The sequence below is a fragment of the Astyanax mexicanus genome, chromosome 13, assembly GCF_023375975.1.
Source record: "Astyanax mexicanus isolate ESR-SI-001 chromosome 13, AstMex3_surface, whole genome shotgun sequence".
NCBI lineage: Eukaryota > Metazoa > Chordata > Actinopteri > Characiformes > Acestrorhamphidae > Astyanax > Astyanax mexicanus.
Genome location: NC_064420.1, coordinates 28,542,299 through 28,563,492, shown reverse-complemented (window position 1 = coordinate 28,563,492; position 21,194 = coordinate 28,542,299). Strand labels below are relative to the sequence as shown.

The window sequence follows — 21,194 nt, the reverse complement described above, 5'->3', positions numbered from 1 at the left end:
ATTGGCTAATTCAAATCCAGCAGCTCCTAATTAATTGTACAGCCCTGCTTACGATGCTGCAAAATTTCAGCATTTTACAACAAAAGCTGTGGGGCAAGAAAGAGGACACTGGCCCAAATAGTTCAGAGAAGAGATAACTGCACAAAAATTGAAGAAAAAACAAAAGTTTAGAAAGAAACGAAATGTTCCAAGATATACAGTTTACTTGTGAAGCAAGTTTAAAGTTCACAAGTTTAAAGTTAAATGAAAACTAGCTGAACATAGCAGAAAGAGTAAACTATCAATGGCTGCTTCCAGATTCCTGAAGAGGCAGGTGGTCAAAAACCTTGGAGTGACTGCACAAGACCTGCGGCAAGATTTGGAGGCAGCAAGCACTGAGTTTTCAGTTTGCACAGTAAGGCGCATATTAAATGCCTATACACACATCTCTACTGACCCAAAAGCACAACACATATGCTCCAATCAGCTCAAAAACATAAATAAGTCAAACGTTTTAGGATTTTCTTTCTGTGGAGTGATGAAACAAAACTTTTCAACAGACGTGGAAAAGAACACCCTGCCTACAGCACAGAATGTGGGCGGTTTGCTCATGCTCTAGAGTTGACTTGCTTCCTTAGGCACTGGCAACCTACAGTATATGGGGGGGAAACTGGATTCACACCATATATCATCTAATTCCGGCAGAACATTTCGTCATGCCTTCTCTGAGGAAGCTTACACTATAGAAATTAAACAGACCTTCCAACAGGACAATTATTTCAGGCATATCCTAAAGTCCACAAAGGCTTGGTTTAAGAAGAAGGAAGTCCTGGAAGATACTGAAGTGGCTTTTACAATCACCTGACTTAAACTCAAAGAAAATCTCCCAGGAACTGCCCGGGAGGAATGGACTAACACTCAGAAGCTGGTGCCTGGCTTGGCTGTGCATCATGTTTGCTGCAGATTATAAAAGCAAAAGGATGCTCTGCTATGTACTAAAGAAGATTAAGATGAAGTAGTTAAATAATTTTATGAGCATCTAAGTCATTAAAAGTGGCATTTTGTGTTGCATTTGGAGAAATCACTACTTATAACAGTAGTAAAAAAAACATATTTTTAAGACTATAAAAAATGTCACAACTAAGCTCATCCCACAGGATATCCACAGGATTTAGGACAGAAGACAGGGATGGTGATGGTTAAATCTTGATTTTATCAACAGTGAACTAAATATGTGCTGATTTTGAAATGTCCTTTGGATCACAGTCCCCCAATAGATCCAACCAGAGACTATATTTTAAACTTCCTGGCTGGGGCTACCAGGTTTTGATATCAATCAGTGGATAGAACCCATAATACAACTACACAAACAAGTTATTCACAGCCTTATGAAGATAATCAGCCTGACAGACTATTGGCACCTAAATGTTCATGCATGTGGGAGACATTCTGATACCAAGAGCAAACTAATGTCTGCAATTCCTCAGCTGTGGTCCTTGGGGATGTTTTTTTGCGCTCAAACACTCCATCTTTCTTGCACATGGAGTTAATATCGATATACACTGTCTTAAACAAGGTTTCTTAACATACATAAATTTGCTCCTGACAGTTGAAATGGGCCTTTTAAACTCTTTAGTTCTTTTCTTGTAGTCATTTCCCGATCATGGATCAGCTACCTGTTCCTTCAGATCACTGCTGTCTTTTTTACTGTTGAATGACTAATCTGACGAATCTGACCTGTCTGACAACTCATATTATTTATCGATTATTTAAGTGTTCCTAATCATTCATGTGAACTTTAAAACATAAAATATGAATGGGCTCGTACTTTAGTTAGATTTTAATTATAAGTATGCGTATGCCTAATTCGTCCTTCTCCAGACATACTGCTAATCCACTGGCCAGAAAAGTTCTAGTTTTGTACATTATTCCACAGAAAAGAAAACTCTAAACTTTTGTGGCTTTGTGCTGATCTTTCTTTAGCTTTTGGGTCAGTAGAGCTGTTCAGGCATGAAAACCTACAGTATTTAGTATGTGCCTCACTGTGCACACTGAAACTGCTGTCCCCAAACCTTGCTGCAGGACTTTTGCAGCCACTTGAGCAATCAAACAGAACAGTCAACAAACCAGCCCGAGTATTTGATGTGTTTTATCTCAAGCAGACCTGATGCAACAAACAAAGCCCTTGATATGCCACCTGCTTTAAAACGTGTGCTCTCCTATAAGGAAATTTTATTCAGAGTGCAAAATAATTCTGAGACTGCAACTGTCATTTAAAGTAGCACTATGTGTTACATTTGGAGAATCCACTTGGTGTAATTTTTTTTTTTATTTGATTGGTTTATTGTAAACACTTGTTGGTTTGTACATTTAGCTTATAAACAGGGCTTGAATCATTTCAGATGCAACTGCCTCAGTCTTAAAAATACACAATAAACTAATCTCTCAAAAAATGTCAAGCTCTCAAGAAATTTGACCTCAGGTAAACAAAACAATTCTAGAAAATAAAGGACATGCCCTAAAATACAGGTTTCAAGCTAGTCAAATAATCCATCAGTTAGGGCTGGGCGATATGGCAAAAATACCAAAGTATGATATTTAAAGACAATTTTATGACACAGAATATTTATCATGATGTTTTGACATTCCAAAATAAAAAAAAATCAGTTGCAGCAAATTCTCAAAAACTGCTATTCATAAACTAAGCCATACTCAGTAAAGTGATGTATATTTAAACGTTGCTGTACTTCCATCTCACACATCAAATTTAACAGGATTAATTACATTATTAATAATGAAACAGTTTGTCAGTATTATTTAAGCACTTGCATTATTCACAGTAAATTTAGGGCTGGGTGATATAGTTAAAAAAAATAATCTTGATATTCTTCAAATATGATTATTCCTTAGATTTGTAGGCGTGCCAAAATACTATCAAACATCACCATTTACAGTTATCAAATCAATAAATTACAATAACCCAATAAAAGCAAGATAAACCAATATACTGTAACAACCAGAGATGCACAATACCATGACTTTTTCACTTTTTTTTCTTGTACGAGGCTCTGATACCAAAACCTGATATCATGTGCACATCACTGTTAGACCACTTTAACGTCATACATTCAGTCAAGTAAATCTAATCTGTATTTTTTATGTAAGCATCATTTTTGGAAACAAATTATATAATGTGACTGTAGGGTTGCAGCGGTAACCGGTTTCACGGTATACCGTGGTATTAAAATGCACGGTTATCATACCGTGTGTGTTTGCTTATTACCGGTAAAACGCAAGCCAGCGGAGAAACTCACCCGCGCATGCGCAACTCTGCTCCGCTTCAGCTACTCAGCACACAGCGGTGAGAACGGCAGAAAGTGCATCAGACTAGAGCTTAGATTCTCTGCCCGAACCAGACCTGACCCGAGGCCCGACCCAAGATCGGGTCCGTTCGGGCCGAGATTTCCCACCACATTCCTCGGGCCGGGTCGGGTTGGGCTCTAGAAAATAGTCTGAGATGTAGGCATCTGTTTTTTAATTATATATTTTATTTTTAAATAAATCTCTGGTGTGATAATCACTATGTTAATGCTAAGTAACCAATTATTATTGTTAATGAAAACGAACCAAATAACGAAAACTGAAACTTAACTAACTTAATTATAAGCGCTGTTTTCACTCCCGCAGTTCTACAGCGGGGGGTGTTGTGCCGATTCTGTCCGCGAAGCGGGAGTCGGATTGAGCAGGGAGTCGGATTCGTGATTAGGATTAGTGTTAATTTACATAATTCTGATCATATTTCGCTCATTCAAACAGCCTGAAAACAGACTTGTAATCTTGTAATCAACAAGCTTGTAATCAATGTGGCCGTAAAGTCACAGCTAAAGGAGGAAATACATCAAACCTGTTCTCCCATCTCCGAGAACACCACCCCGCTGTGCAGCGCAAAGTATGTGTTCAGTTTATAATTTTAATCTGAACATAAATAAAACCTCTTTGTAGTCGTGCACAACCCATGCGGTAAGCGCCCGCAAAAGCGCTGAGTTATCCGAAATTCGGGCACGCAGGTACAGGCGTGAAGTGCGTGCTACGATGGATTCACGTGTCCGTGTAAAGGTCCTGGCCGGACTGGACGTGAAAGACGCCATTCATTTACATGCGTTCATTTTCAAATTCTGACGTGCCTGTTTTTCATATGTTGAAGGTTTTAAGTAGTGAAAGCCTTAAAATAGAAATCTCTATTGTGAGGATCATGTCAGAAATAAATCCCCTCTTTCTGCAGTATCTGGTTATATACCAACTTTTTTTTATATATACACTCTTAATGCCCTTAAGAGTAGTGGAAAAACATGGTTTCCTTCACCTGATGGTGTAGTTTCTACAATAAATAGTTAATTGAACAAAAAAATAATAATATATGTAACAAACTGTGATACCGTGATAACCGTGATACCGCGGTATTTTCCGAGACGGTTATCATACCGTGAAAATCTCATACCGTTGCAACCCTATGTGACTGTCACAAAAAACTCAACAAATTAACTGCTGAATTGTACAACTTCACACCTACAACTAACAACTACCCTATTACATTTTACATGCTCTTGATTGCTTAATTCTAAGTAGGCATTGGTATCAGAAAGCACAAAAATACACATGAATATATCTATGCATCCCTAATAAAAAGAAAAGTTAAATTTAGCTATTTTAAGAAAACCACACAGCTTTTTCCTTACAAGCAGCTGTTACACTGAACGAGGTGCAAAACAACACTTCTTATTTTTCAGTTAACATAAAGTGCAAAATATGAAAACTACTGCCATTTTAAAGTTGTTTACAGATTTCTTAAAACAAGCACTAACCCAAAATCTACTGAGATTCCCTCTGGCAGGTTCAATATGTAGAGGTACAATATTTATTATCCCGTTGAAACAGTAATTAATCAAAGTCGATCTCCCGAAGACCTGGATAAACTATTGATATTGTAATATAGACTATAATTTTCCTTTGTGATACATTATCGATATGTGGCATTCAAATATCAATAGTTTTTGAAATATAAGAGCTCTAAACTCCTCAAACTGACCCACACAAGATACCGCTTAATTACCGCAGGTGATTCTAATCAAATAAATAGGGCAAACCTGCAGTTAAGAATATAGGTTGTCAAATTCTGTGAAACTGATACCAATAAATACATAATTACTAATATTTGCTTATTTAGGAGTATATCACAATATTGTAAAATCATTATAGTGGGATGCCCTATGATTTCCATTCCTAGATAAAATATTAGAATATTGTCTACTTCTACAATTTATTGAATTATTTTAGATTAGACATAATCACTTAATTGTAGTCAGTCGTATAACACAAGACAATTGTAGATGCAATACTAATAGAAATGCTCCACGCAAAAGAAAATGCACCTGACACCTTCACCAAACCAAGCCTCCTGCAGTATAAAGGAAACCTAGTTATCCTAGCTAGCATGTTTCTGTATATATTTTCTTCACTGCTGTCAGGATTTGTGCTTAAATTGCAGCTGAAATGTCTGTATCTGTATTCTCCGCATGACTGCTAGGTAGGGGATCCGTACATTAGGATCCATGGCTGTGATTCAAAGCTCATCAAACCTGACATACCGCATCCTCCCTACCCCAAAGCTAGCGCTGTGGACTGATAGCTAGCAGCTTACAATCTGCGCTGGATCTGAGCCGCCTACAGAGGATTCCTCAGTAAAATATTTCCTTTACATTCAACATACCTACACAAATGGCTCTAGCCAGGAAATGACATCTGGACTGACATCTGATTTGTAAATGGGTAACTATACAATACTGTCCGAGTCTGCACCCTGATGATTACCTGACCACAGATCAAGGTTTCGAGAAACATAAAGGGGTCTCTTTTTAATGGAAGCGAGTCACTAAATTGCTAGCACTGGCTGCTGGGATGACCTTGGCTGGTACCTCTGTCTCTGAACCCATAAATTTTTCACCAAAGTCTGTATTAATAGACCTGCTGGTGGTTTCTGCTGTTGGTGGGATTCTCACTAAATGCATCAGTGCTTCTACCCACTTTTTAATCATAAATAAGGCAGATCTCACACTTTCAAGTGAAGGCAAGACTGCGAGAGAGGGGGAGAGTGGAGTGTAACACACTGAATCTTTTATCTGTCCTGGCTTGACTGCGCTTGATGCACAGACACCATCTTTTACAAGTGTTTATCTGTTCAGCCAAGGCTGATCTTACAGTGTGAAAACGCTCAGCATTCAGAATCAAAGAAGGGATATAAAAATAGCCCTCGTAATTAGTGCTGGGTGAGTTCTCGTCTACCAGTGTTTACAGCCCAGCTATTAGTGTCAAACCTTGATATCGGTTTTCAGGATTAGCAGTATTGATTGATAAAGAGCACTCAAAATTTTATTGATGGTTTTAAAGTAAAGATTGATATCAAGACAGTGGTTGAATTGAACGGCCACCCCTGTTTTGTGATGCGTATGCATGGCCAAGTTCTTGCCAACATACAACCCTAACTATTACTACACACATATTAATCATGAAATGATTTCCCTAGAGTGCTGTATAGTAACTAGGAGTTGAACAATCAAATCGGTGCGTCAGGCTGGATTATAATATATTACACACAATAAAACAGTGATGTCACATACTGACACCACCCCCTCAGTTAGGGAAGCATGTGAATTAGGTTTAGCTTTAAATATTAAATAAAACAGTTTTACTGCTGCTATTTTACAGTTATGATTCAGATTGACTTTTACAGCTTTTACAGTCCTGTGAAAAGAGTGTGTGAATAAAAATGCTATGTTTTGTAAACACTTAGACTACATTCACACAGAAGGCGAAAGTTGCCCAAATCAAGAATTTTTCACCCATATATGAACAAAATGATTATATCAGACTCTACACACATTTTTTTTTTTTTAAATGTGACCCATGTCTGACATTCGTCTAGTTTGCATGACGCAAACGGTGACAATGTGCACAACAATATTGCTTGACATTAAGTGCTGATTTCATCCTTGGCAGAATCTCATAAGTTCAGGCTGAGCCACAGAGAGAGACAGTTCTAGCAGGAAAACTCTAGAAACAAAGTGCAGCAGAAAGATTTAATCCCAATAAACACGTATGACAATTAGTAATAGTGAATATAGTGTATATAGAGTCTTTGGCGAAAGCCCCGTCGAAGCCCAGGTCCGCAGCGTCTGGAACCTCGCAGATCCTGCCGTACTTGTACGGCGGGGGCGGAGCCTATCCCCAAAAATATAAAAAGATATAATTACCCACAGGAGGATCCTTTACCTGGTTCACATATTCTGGAAGGAAAACAGTTATAAACAAGCTTGAATAAGGTGTTCAAGATTAAAGTGTTATTTGCTGAGTACGTGTGCATTACAGTAGTTGCGATCATGTTTTGATAGCATACATTAATTAGGTTCGTTGTATACAAAGTACTTGTATACACTGCTTGAGGCTATTTTAGAAGCGTATGATAAGCGTAACGTTGACGTGATCAGCATGAGAAAACACTGCGGACTAACAATACATTAAGCCTTTGAGGGGCACAACTTTTGGACGCCGTCGTAGCAAAACGCGGACTACGAGTCCAAAGGGAATAAGAGCGGGCACGGCCCGCTGTGCAGCAAAACGCGGACAACGAGTCCAAAGGGTATAAGAGCGGGCACGGCCCGCTGTGCAGCAAAACGCGGACTACGAGTCCAAAGGCTATAAGGGCGGGCACGGCCCGCTGTGCAGAAAAAACTCAGACTAGGAGTCTAATGAGCATAGGAACGGGCACGGCCCGTGTTGATATCTAGGAGCATAAGGAGTAGGATATTTGAGCGAGCGCGAGCTGTCGTGGCAGTACGTTATAACAGTATATTCATTTGACGTCTGTATAAAAATCTTACAACCGCCTCCAGTTGTTTGCAATTAAATAGATATATTAAATAGATATATAAATAAATAGATATATATGTACATAAATTACTTACTCAGACATCAGGTATCCCGAACAAGATGGGTGAGGGTATAAGAGCGAGCACGGCTCGCGACTGCAGCAGCGCGGACTACGAGTCCAGTGGGTATTTAGAGCGGGCACTGCCCGCGATCGCAGCAGTGCGGACTACGAGTCCAGTGGTTATTAGAGCGGGCACGGCCCGCGATCGCAGCAGCGCGGACTACGAGTCCAGTGGTTATTAGAGCGGGCACGGCCCGCGATCGCAGCAGCGCGGACTACGAGTCCAGGGTTAATAGAGCGGGCACGGCCGGCGATCGCAGCAGCGCGGTCTACGAGTCCAGGGTTAATAGAGCGGGCACGGCCCGCGATCGCAGCAGCGCGGACTACGAGTCCAGGGTTAATAGAGCGGGCACGGCCCGTGATCGCAGCAGCGCGGACTACGAGTCCAGTGGGTATTAGGGCGGGCACGGCCCGAGAATTAAAAGACTTTCCATTATCATTGACTGCTATAACATTTTACTGATGATTGTTATTAGACACCTTGTAAGTCATGATGCGAACAAAGCAAATATAACAGGGGAAGCGAAATTAATGTCAAAACAAATGTCAGGAAGCACCAAATGCAGAACCAAGGACAGACTGTCCTTGGAGAACACCCCCAAAACCAAAGGACCAGGGAAAGTAACATCAGCACAAACCATAAGACATAAAGCAACGACAAACCGGATCGGATACTTAACACTGAGGCACGTAATTTGCACAGCAGTACGTCAAAGCAACTCGTGATCGGAAAATGCGCAAAACTTCGGCCACTAAAAAAGTTCTAAGGCAATAGCAACCGCTGCCCACGGCGTTGATTAATATATTAAAACACGGCATCGTAAAAGTAGAAATTCTGCAAGAAAGGTACATGCCAATCATAAAACAAAACATAGCACAGGCAACAAAATTAACCCAATAAAAGGCAGCAAATCACCAGAATTAGACCAGGTACGCAGTCAGTGCAGTCCACGAATCACGTAATCGAGAACCTGTGCAGTACTGCACATCCGAGTGTTTCATATACAAGCAGCGTCAGACACGAGTCCAATCAAGCAGCGGAGCGGGCACGGCCTGAGACAATAAACAACGCAAACTGCGAGTACGGTAAAGCATTAGAGCTGGCACGGCCCGAGATAATAAACCACGCGGACTGCGAGCCAGTAAAGCATTAGAGCGGGCACAGCCCGAGAGAAACAACGCGGACTGCGAGTACGGTAAAGCATTAGAGCTGGCACGGCCCGAGATAATAAACCGCGCGGACTGCGAGCCAGTAAAGCATTTGAGCGGGCACGGCCCGAGATAAGAAACCGTGCAGACTGCGAGCCATTAAAGCATTACAGAGCGGGCACGGCCCGAGATTATGAACAACGCGAACTGAGAGTACGGTAAAGCATTAGAGCGGGCACGGCCAGAGATAATAAACGATGCGGACTGCGCGTACAGTAACCAGCAGAGCGGGCACGGCCCGAGATAAAACAACGCGGACTGCGAGTACAGTAAACCATTAGAGCGGGCGCGGCCCGAGATAATAAACAACGCGGACTGCGAGTACAGTAAACCATTAGAGCGGGCACGGCCCGAGATAATAAACACGGACTGCGAGTACAGTAAACCATTAGAGCGGGCACGGCCCGAGATAATAAACACGGACTGCGAGTACAGTAAACCATTAGAGCGGGCACGGACCGAGATAAGAAACAACGCGGGCTGCGAGTACAGCAAAGCATTAGAGCGGGCACGGCCCGAGGTAAACAATGCGGACAGCGAGTCATTAAAGCATTAGAGCGGGCACGGCCCGAGGTAAACAACGCGGACAGCGAGTCATTAAAGCATTAGAGCGGGCACGGCCCGAGATAATAGGCAGCGCAGAAAGCGAGACATTAAAGCAGTAAGTAGAGCAGGCACGGCCCGAGACAATAAGCAGCGCGGAAGCGAGTACAGAAAAGCAATTGAACGTGTACGGTCCGAGATAAGAAGCAGCGCAATAGGCACTTGCGACGAGCAAAACAGCTGCATAACAATGCTTTATAATAAAAAACGTATTACAACCAATTATGAAATTTACAAATTAGCGCCACTTCGACAAAATAACTTAAAACAAATGAAACAGTCAATACAATCACCCAATACGAAAAAGTATTAAAGCAGCTCCATAACAAAAAAGTGCCACAATACAAATATCAAATACAGTGCTTCTAAATTAATGTGTAAAATACGAAGGTATATAAAATGGAGAAAACGGCACCCATAATAGAGCCGGTTCCAATAGGTGACTTCGAAGAGTCGGCTCCTGAGCCGGATCGATCGCGAACGACACATCAACAGTAAAGCCCAAGACCGATAAACGAACCATAGGAGCGTCGCGAGAATGAGATCACAACGAACGAGGATGAACCAAGTACACTAAGTTTATTTATCATCGATCAAATTAGGTTTTGGTGCTGCATGAACGAAACACTGTGCAAGCAGTGCCTGAAGGGTCAGCTCCACCGAGGCGTGGGCGTGTTTGTGTGGACAGTAGGAAGGGAGCAGGCTATCAGCGCCACATTGCTGGTTCAATAAAAAACCCAAGTTAATGTCGAGCACTAAACGTAAGCAACACAAGCAGGCGTGCGGAGCGGCAGAAACGTAAAAAACGGAGGGCGGGCGCGGGGCTAAAACTATCGGGTGCCAGCAGGAGCGGGTTTAAAAACAGCCATCCAGCCCAGACTGCTCGAGCGAAGCGTACAAACTCAGCCACAGGCACCGGACAGAGCCGTGGAAAACGCAGAAACACCAAGCAACTATCCGAACACCGCCGAGAAAAGCCTCAGCACTAGACCAGAACGCCACAGAATCGACACTGAGCCGAAACAACCAGCACGATTCAGCACACGGCTGCGAGCCGAGACAAAGCATCGGAGCAGCAAGCCTCGAAGGCAAGCACGACACGGTCACGTGATCCAGCAAAACAGGAACCCAGACCGCCAACAGCAAACACAGCGAGGATCCAACCAAAACGCCAGCGACAGAACAGAGAGCAATACAAACCAACATGGATCCTACGAGCAGGAAATCGAGCCAACTACGAACGAGCAACCACGCAGACGGGCGAAAACGGCTAACTGAGACCAAGGTAATGACAAATGGCAGAAACACCATGAAGCCACGCGGCAACGACCGGCGCCCGAAAACGTATGTCAGCGTCTGTAAGCAGGGGAGAACAGGTATGAGGGAGGTCTTTTAAGGACAGGTGGGAGTTGGTGATTGGCTGAGAAAAGTGGCGTGATTTCGAGTTTCCCGCTAGAACCTACGCAGAGCTTTCAGTTCTTTCTATGAACTTTCTATGAAATTAAAAACACCAGTTTATTTTACATATGATGTAAAAGATTGGATTTGGGCCACATTTACCTCCTGTGTGAGCATAGCTTCAAGCCACAAGAGCCATAAGACAAAACATTGAGCATGTCCACACAAGAGCAGTGACATCCCTCTGGTGTGTAAGTGGAGAGCATGGTTATTTTAGTGTGAGGAGTAGGAGTCTTATACCGATATGGGCTGCACAAGTATAAAAAGGAGAAACATTCAATTTAACACCAGAACGAAGGACTCATTTTCTTTTAATGTTGAAACAAAAAAAAATTAGAGAGTGACTCAACTGCTACCTCACAGACTGTGTGTCAAAATAAAAGTCACTAAGACAAATGTGTCACTCAAAAATAATGATACGATCTTTTATGATCCATTATACCACTACTAAAAAATATAAAGTCTTTTTAAAATTCCAACTACCAAACTAAATAAGTAAGCCTGAATATCATATAAACATTTCATGTTTTTACTTCAGTATTAATTAGCAGCACATCTGACCTAAATTCTGACCTAAATATATTGATAGATCAGATCAAATCAGGCTAGTTTTTATTTCCTGGTAACTGCCAAGCACACTGATGCCTACTTTTTAGGACAAGGCTAACTGTTTATGGTAACAGTGATTATAAAACCATGGCTAAAAATAGAGATGGGGCCGATCAATGATCATCTTTAAACTTGATCGGCCGACTGCAGATACCGAACTAAAATGGGACCTGATAACATAATCACCATCCTGGACAAATTTGGTATTTTTTTTTTCTCATTTTGGCCACCTCTACAACCACTGAAAATATGTATGCTAGCTTTAAATAAAATCTGAATGGCTTTACTCACCCAAATAAAAAAATGTCTTCAGAAGAGATACATGTGTAGATATGTGTCCAAGACTGTTTGACTTGAATGGGGGAAGGGGGCAGGGGGCTGTAATATGCAATGCGTCGCCTCTCAATTTAAAATATACTTTAGTTTTTACAATTAACCACATCAAAAACACTGAGAAACTACAGCCGAGAGAGTATGTGAATCCCTTGAAGATACAACCCTGGAGCTTAAAGCAGAAACACTGAAAAGAGATACTTATCCAGCACTAAAACGGCATTATTTTAAACAGTTGTTGACTGGTGTGGTTAGTGGTGTTTGTTAGATCTGCTACTCATAGTATGGGCTGAAACATGTACTGTCGAGAGGAGGCATCATCTGGTTAGCGAGGTTAAAACCTTTTAATCTCTTTTCTCCACAAGTTTTTCCTAGACTCCGGAATACGGACTGGCCAGAGAGTGGCTGCACTACCTCTGGGGTTCCATCTCGCAGTTGACATAGGAACTGCAGATTCCTGTGACTAAGCAGCCCCAAAAGCCCCACACCACTGCTGTATTTCAGCTTTCAGCATTGGCCCTTGGGATCAGCTTATTAGAGACATATTTTGCCGATGGTTGAAAACCATACATAGCCAATCAATCTTTCAATCTCTAGTTAAAAGGAATGGTGGAGGTCAAGCTGCGCTCAAAAAATGCTTTTAATAATGCTAAAAAGGCATTTCTTGAAAAAGATTTCTTAGGCTACTTTCACACAGCAAGTAAAAGTAGAGTTTTCTCCAAGAATGTTATCTGACCATTTAAGCCTTTAAGTTGCTTTTTTAAATAGTGCTCTTTTTTCACTCAACAACTGCACAAAAAAACAATTAATTAATCTTTTTTAAAATGCTGAAAAGATACAGTTTATTATTAAATCTATGCCTTAGTGAGATCAATCTTATTCTTACTTAATTATTCATGGGAACAGAAACTTTGACCTTTTGCATTACACTCCATGTCCATAGCCAAGTTCCAATAAAAAAGTTTTATTCCGAACAAAAATGCTGCTTCTTGAGAACAGAGCAAACATGCTGAGAAAGCAGCGCCAGCTTTTCCAACAGCAAAATGTTGGGATAAATAAAACATATGTTTTATTGCTGTTGCTCACCTGTGCTGGGGTAGTGGCTGTGTTTATCCTGTGTGTGTGTGTGTGTGTGTATATATAATATATTTGATTTATACTAGGGACCCTTGATCTGCTCACATGGCCATGTCTAGTCAAATGTCATTGTCAACATCATTCACCTACATTACACATACATGACACTGTGGATCAAGGAATGTTAAAATTCCCCATGACCAATCCAGCTTGTGCTGTACTATAAACTGTAACGTTAATATAAGATACATCACTGATCTAGATTCAAATCCACAGTTAACAATGTAAATTCTTGCTTGGTGGGCAAATAACTAGCTGCTTTCACTGAAATGTGTTTGTTTGGAGATTAGTTGGGAGTTTAGTGTAAAAATACCAAAGAGCAAGACAACTATTTCCAATGTGAATAAACTTCCATGGGTTCATGCTAAAGAAGCTGGAGCAGCTCCAGCCCGTAAGCTAGTAACATCAGCATTTGTTTAGGGAAATATGACGTTTATATGGAGATATTTTAGTTTGAAAACTAGTGTGAATACATCCAGCATGCTGAGAGGTGGAAATACAGCTCTGTCATATAGGTGACTTGTTAAATCAGCACCTGCAAATACTTTACATAAGAGTAGCCCAAAGACTAAAAGTGATAACAGAGAAGAAGGTCACTTTCATGATGCGTGATGACCAATTATAGTCTTTAGTGGAACATAGTGGATTTCTTAGCCTGTTGAAACATTTAGAGTCCAAGTAGTGTCCACCATTGATAAAGTCCCAGAGGCTGCATTTAAATTCACTGTATTTGTGTATATTTTTGCTCTTCTAATAAGACATCCAGAGGTAATACAACAAGATTAATTTCCAATTTGTTGTCTAATGACCTTTGACATATCAATGTACAAATATAAGGAACAGGTACCACCCCTATGATGCCACTTTTTTATTTTACAATTCAGATATTGCGATTTGTAGTACTTCTTAAGCACTAAAGCATGCTCATGTTCAGACTCTACTCAACCAATACCACTCTACTGAAGAAAACACAAAAAAAGGACATCAAATTGTGTGAGTGAGCTATTTCCTCTCATATCAGTTCTGATATCAAGCGACTTGTATACTGCTCTTTATTCACAGTAGCCAAGACCAGCAAAATATGTTATCTGCTGGGTGCATCAGATTGTTTTGTAAGAAGAAAATCCATAAATATTGAATAAACACATAGTTTCTCTTCTGGAAATGTAGTTTATGTCTGGTTACTATTTACAAAACTGTGTAAGAGGTCCCTAGTTTTTAAGAGAAGGACACAGAATCTAATATAAAAGTTGTGTCAGGTTTGAGAGACATTCTCCTCGGTTTTCAATCTGGGGTTAATTTAATATTAATGGAAATATTATGAAAAACAAGTCTGAATACGCTTCTATGCACAAATTTAACAACTAGAACATGTGAATAGGCCAAGGAAGCATGGCTATGTATGAATCATTCGAATAGATTAAAATGACCTTCAAGCACCCTGCCAAAATTCAGTAGGAAATACTCCCTCTGTATTTAACTTAACCCAACAGGGTATTTATTATAGGAGTGACACACAGCCACCCAATCATTTTCTTTTTGAATAGCCAGCATACATTAATTACACAGAATATCTTGTCTGAGATCTGCCCCAAGCAGCGCTGCGATACAGCTAATGGTGCTTAGATCTAAGCACAGTTCCAGAAGGCATGACATAACACATCAGCTTTGGTGTGCCGCAAGGTCCCAGCGTGGGCCCCCTGTAAAAAAACTTCCCTGTGACTCATGTGCCAGCAAGGGAGGAAAAAAACCTTAATAAGTCAAAGAGGACCCTACTTTATCCTTCCCATCAAACCCTCCCTCCAGCTTTTGCACGGGAGCATGCGGAGCCCCGGCACTGTGGGCATCCTAATGATGCTGTGAGAAAACCAGCTCTATTTTTTTTACTCACACAAACCAGCAGAGTGCAGCAAAAACTGCCATTCCTCTCAGCTCAGCTCCCAGCCTGTGTGGCAGAAGGAAAAATGCCCTTGTTTGAAATTAGCCTTCCTCATTTCACACTGCTCCTTAGCACCAATATTTTCATCACAGTTTCCAAAAGATTGTTGATCGTATCTGAAAAGCATTCAGAACGATGAGATGTAGCTAATGCTGCAGAGTGAAAGAGCAGATGGTTTTTAAACAGAATCAGACAAATTGTAAGGTCTCGATTGCATGGCTGGCCTCGTCAAAACTTTTTCTTTATTTCACAGGGTGATTATAAGATTAAACCACACTCAAAATGTATAAGAACTCTCTAGAAACCCTTACACCCTCACAATGTAAATCAAGCCTATTGTTGAGAAAGAGTAATTGTGAATTCATGACTGATTGAATGCATAACTGTGTAATGACCAAGTTGCAGCTGTAAGGGGCTTTATTCGGAATGCAAAAGTACTGGTTATGCAGAAGAAGGTTCAAAGAACTAGACTAGTTACAGATGGAAAAAAATAGCAGCCTTATTTAAGAGGAGAGCCTATTCAACATAATGTGAGTATAATTATACCTCTTTAGTTGCTTTTAGACCTACCATAGTTTGGTTCAGACTTTCATAGCAGATTTTGAGAACCACAGTCGGAACCAAAGGACTAAAATTTGCTCTAAGCAAAGGAAGGTGTCTCAGGCACGGTTCAGTTTGTCTGAAGTGTGAAAACAATGTTTTGGGACAATTACTGGAACTCAGGCTATCATCACCTCTTAAACAACGGAAGAAGAATAAGAACTGGTGTTGTGCCGAAATTGGCTCCCCTTCACGTGCACTAGTGTTATGCAATAGTATGGGTGCAACAGATTAAGCTGTGGATTCCTGTGTCTACTGTACCTGTAGATTAACCCGATCTGGCATATTCTGTTGTGCAACATGTGTGCACTTGAAGGCAGCCAGATTCTGGCAGGATGCAAAATTCCTCACAACACTTTGAAAAGCAACTTGCCCAACTGACAACATGCTAACAGCCAAATATTCCTCTTCCACAAACCAATCAGTCTTAAATGTACAGAACAGTAGTTTAAATAGGTGATAAAAACAGGATGTAGCAAAGTTCTTTAGTTGGCTCAATAAAACTGCAGTGCAAAACTAAAATAAACCAGACCAATTATACAATGTATCAAAAACATAAACCTAGGTTTAGACTTCCTGGAGTTCCAGGTGTGAAAGCGCCATTACTTAACTTAACCGCTGCCACACAGTCACCCGTAAAACAACTTGAAAACAATTAGTCATCTAGTTTGCTCACTTTAATTAACGTACAAACACCTGGCTTTAATTTGTGTAATATATGCATGTCCCTATTAATATGCAGTACTGTTGTGGTGTTTTAGCAGCCAACACTGAGAATTTTACAGTAGCATACAAATGCAAATACCCACTCAGTTTGTTTAATAGCATAACCTACAGCTGCTTACTGAGATTATGTCTCGATGATGGGAAAGGTCTACAGTCTGATCAGATCAGGCTACTGTAACTCAGAGGGGTTTGGGGAAGCAGGCAGCCTTGACAGATGCTGAGATTGAGATAAATCCATCTGCTTAATGTTTACTGACAGCGAATGAGTTCATGCCATGCTTTAAATGAAGCAGAACTGATGAATGTAATTTACACCAAATGTTCACCTTCATCAGTTACAAAGACAAATACATGCTGTACATGTAGCTATAGTGGATATCTGTCTCCTCCCATCAATTAAACCAATTATTAAAAAGCAAGGTCTTGCCACGGGTTGTAATGACATTTTAAAATGTTCCTCTAAGACGAAAAAAGCAGGTTATGAAAACCCCTAGTAAAATGTAGCAGTTAACATCTTACACAAATAAAAACAATAATAATAGCCTACTGCACCTTCAACATAATTAGTAACAAAATTGGCTAGTTAGTTAACTGAGGAACAAAATGGTCCCCCTGGGGGCTTTCCAAACTTATTTTACACTGCCTAATGACCACAATAAATACCCTAAAAGCTTTTTCCTTCTTTAACGAGCTAACTACTTATCCCAGAGCTTCTCAAAACAATATGTGACTACAAAAATGCTGCTCCATACATGTAAACAGCCTTTACCTGAAACAGAAATATTTACTTTTATTTTATTCATCAGCTCTGACATTTGTACTAGGAATAAAGTCTTTCTGGCTACTCATCTTACCAGGACCACACACCTGTAATATAATTTGACTGATTTATAAATACTTTACCTCTCTCTTATCTATAATTACAATTATAAAAAATGCATAAACATATCACCTTGGTGACAGGTAACAATATATGGAAATAGCATTTTGAATCAAAAGACCTGTATCGTGATATGTATCGTTGTATCAGCCCTAGTAAAAATTGCAGTTCCAGGTATCTAAATTTTAGCAAATTCTGCCTATTAAAAATCTAGTCTTGGTGTTAGTTTAAAATGGTAATACTAATACTATTACTGAACATATCTGAAATGCACATTTTTACTTTTTTACAAAACTACATGGGTCATGGGTTATTTCTGATTTCTGGGTTATTTCTTAGAAGCTAAACACAAAAACAGAAATTTAGGTCCAAATTTAAAATATTTATTTTCTTCTAATTTGGTATTATACAGAACAAATTACATTTTTTTCTGCTCTCACTTTGAAATCTAAATTTCAAGTAAATTAAAAATATTTATATTTTATTATTATTTTATTTATATATTTAATATATTTTTATTTTAATTTATTATCTAATTGTCCATTTTATATCTTGTTGTATGTTGTGTTTTCCCATTAGATTGGTGAGAAAATCAGAAAATCAAGTAAATATTTTTCTGTCTTTTTTAAACTTTTAACAAATATATATATATATTTTTTTTTTTTCGAAATTTGTTCTGGAACAGTTAAGAAAATTTTACTGATAAATGTTACATTGACCTAGCTAACCTAGCTACATGGCTAAGAAGTATCTTAAATTAGCATTTGTACTAAATGTATTTTTGTACTAGCTAGCTAAGTTACTCAGAATTAATGTATGCACATATGGACCTGGACTGTTAATCAGTATTAATTAGCTACAGTGGCGATATCTGAAATTGCAGAAGGCTATTTGAGGCTTGTACCACTGGTGTCATTTTAGGTTAACTATGAGGATTTACCATGAAAGCTACAATAATAGCTACTACCCCTTTAAAACAATTAGCACTAGCTAACCTAGCACCTAAATTAGCTAACCTAATTAGCTGAGTGTGGGCTTTTTAAAACTTGTTTTTCTTCTCTTTCACAACCTAATGACTACAGTAAACAGTCTGTAAGCCTTCTGTAACTCTCCTTCATTAACTAACTGCTTATACAAGAGCTTCTCAAAACAAAACTATATAACCTTTTAAAGCTGAATATGTAAATTAACTATATCGCGCGAAGCGGCGGTTAAATTCAGCCTACCTGCTTCACGTTTGCCCCCGCAGCACACACATCCTCTCCCCGGCCCCTCCGCTCCTCCACCCTGGCTCATACACAGCTGAGGGCACCACAGCCGACCACAGCGGGTCTCCTACAGGACCCCGGGAGAGCGCTCGCCGTGTTTACTCTTCTTTTTCAGACTTTAAATCCAGAATATTCCGCCAAAGTTGTGGAGAGCTCGCCGCGCCGCGCCGCCGCTGAAGGCAGTCCTGAGGAGACTGCGCGCGCGACCGTGTGTGAGGCTGGAGCACGAGCCCAGCGAATTAGGCGCGAGCCAATGGCGTGGAGCGTAACGAGCGCTCGAGCTTCGTGTGAAGCCACACACACACACACACACACACACACACACACACACACACACACACACACACAGATAGAGCGCACACACAAATAGCCTGCACACACGCACACACACATTCACTCAGACACACACACACAGAGCTGGAAGCCTTTCGTTATATTGTCACAGCCAAATCCCCAGTGCTGAATTTACACCTACCGCGTTCTGAGGTGTTTTCGTCCAGCTGGACACAAATAACCACTTTAATAGTGAACAGCAGAGTTAAAGCAGCAGTCCAAAATATTTTATCTTTTCTAAAACTGATAGTCTAGTATTCATGAGTTGGGTGGAAACAAAATATTGATAATATCACCCAGCTGGCACACAACCGATCTTCAACGTTAAATATGGTTAAAGTAAATGGTAATGTAATGTCCCTAAACTGTCTCTTTTTGGGCTGTTTGAATGAGAGAAATATGATCAGAATTATGTTAATTAACACTGTAACATAGAAGCATAGAACTATTATTTAATTAAAATATTTTTTTAAGAACAGCTAAACACAATGCTGCAAGTCCAACGTGGAGGAGTTCACGTGAGAGAGAGAGAGAGAGAGAGAGATTAGCATGTTCTGGTGTATGAGCTACTCACAGGTAAAGGTTCTCAAATACTGTATCTCTTGATACAGTTTCAAGCGCAAGTGAAAACAGTGCTTACAAATAAATTAGTTTTTTCACTTTCAGTTTTCGTTATTTGGTTCATTTTCGTTAACAATAATAATTGGTTACTTAGCAACATTGTGATTATCACACCAGAGCTTTATTTAAAAATGAAAATATAATTAAAAAACAGATGCCTATATCTCAGACTATTTTCTGTAGCCCGACCCGCCCCGGCACGAGGAATGTGGTGGCCCGAACCGACCCGATTTTGGGTCAGATCAGGTTAGGGCAGAATTGCCTGCAGTTGTTATTTTTGCTTCTGAGTGTAGATGGGGGTGGTTTTGACAGTTTGGGGTGGGGTCAGGGTCATCCCCATCAGCAAATGCCATTGGCTGATATCTCCAGGATTTGTGACGGACAGCGTACTACCAACAGCTGGAGGTGGGCCAGAAAGAAGGACAGCAGGAGAGTTATCTAGCTAGCTATGCCAACCTCAAAAAAAAGCTCTTCGACGTTGTTTGCCCAGGTTCAGCACATGCAGGGACCCCACTCTCCAGCGCTGTTTGCCCGGGTTCAGCGCCTGGAGTGGCACGCTTTCCAGAGGCTCGTTCCATAGCAGTGGGCCTAAATTCAATTCAGTTTTATTTATATACCACTTTTTACAACAAAAGTTGTCACAAAGCAGCTTTACAGAGAAAAACAGGTCCACGCCTCTTATGAGCAGCAGCACAGAGATGCCAATTATTGTGGTGACACAGTGGCAAGAAAAAAACTCCCTTACATTAAGAGGAAGGAACCTTAGGAGGAACCAAGACTCAGAGGAACAAATAACAAACAACAAACAAATAACAGAACAAAACAACAGTACAGAGAGAGATAATGTGGAGTTATAGCTAATGTAACAGGTACTAACTTATGAATGTAAAATGGGCACATAATGGAGAGATATGGATGATGGTATGATATAGATGAGCACATAATTGATGATAAAGAGCTATGGCTGATATAAAAACAAATTCTGAGTGTGTTAATGTTGATCAGTGTATGGTTGTAGAGCAGTGTTTAGTCTAAGATGTTTGAAGGTAATTGTTGAAAAAGGGCTAATTGCTTTTCATAAAACTACCCTAAAACAATCGTCAGGAAAGAAACATAAAACACACTGTTAAACTTTTTGTGTAACTTTCTTTTACAGATATTAAATGCATTGGACATCCTATTACTATCACCACCACTGTGAGCAATTTGTTGTTTGCTATTTTTTGCAAGGCCGCAAAATTTAGTTTACTACCCCAGGGACAGTCACAAGCTATCAGGGGCCTTCACATTTAAAAACTAGCAAATATATAGTCATATTTTCTGCCACAGTACAGGTTTGGCCTTGTTTCTTGCTCTTGTTCTTTCTTGATTATATATAATAACATATTTTTTTTGTCTTTCCCTCTGTAAACAGTAGTTAGTTTGTAGGAGGATAATTGATGACTGAGATTAGGC

General features: G+C 40.1%; 1 protein-coding gene across 1 annotated transcript in view; it reads right to left on the bottom strand.

The window, feature by feature from the left end:
* Nucleotides 1–19,023, bottom strand: part of cntn3a.1 (contactin 3a, tandem duplicate 1) — a 139,944-nt gene extending 120,921 nt beyond the window's left edge. Inside the window, exon 1 of the mRNA XM_049462925.1 lies at nucleotides 18,744–19,023. The gene's annotated coding sequence lies outside the window, so the exon portion shown is untranslated. The remainder of the gene's footprint in view (nucleotides 1–18,743) is intronic.
* Nucleotides 19,024–21,194: the final 2,171 nt, after the last annotated feature.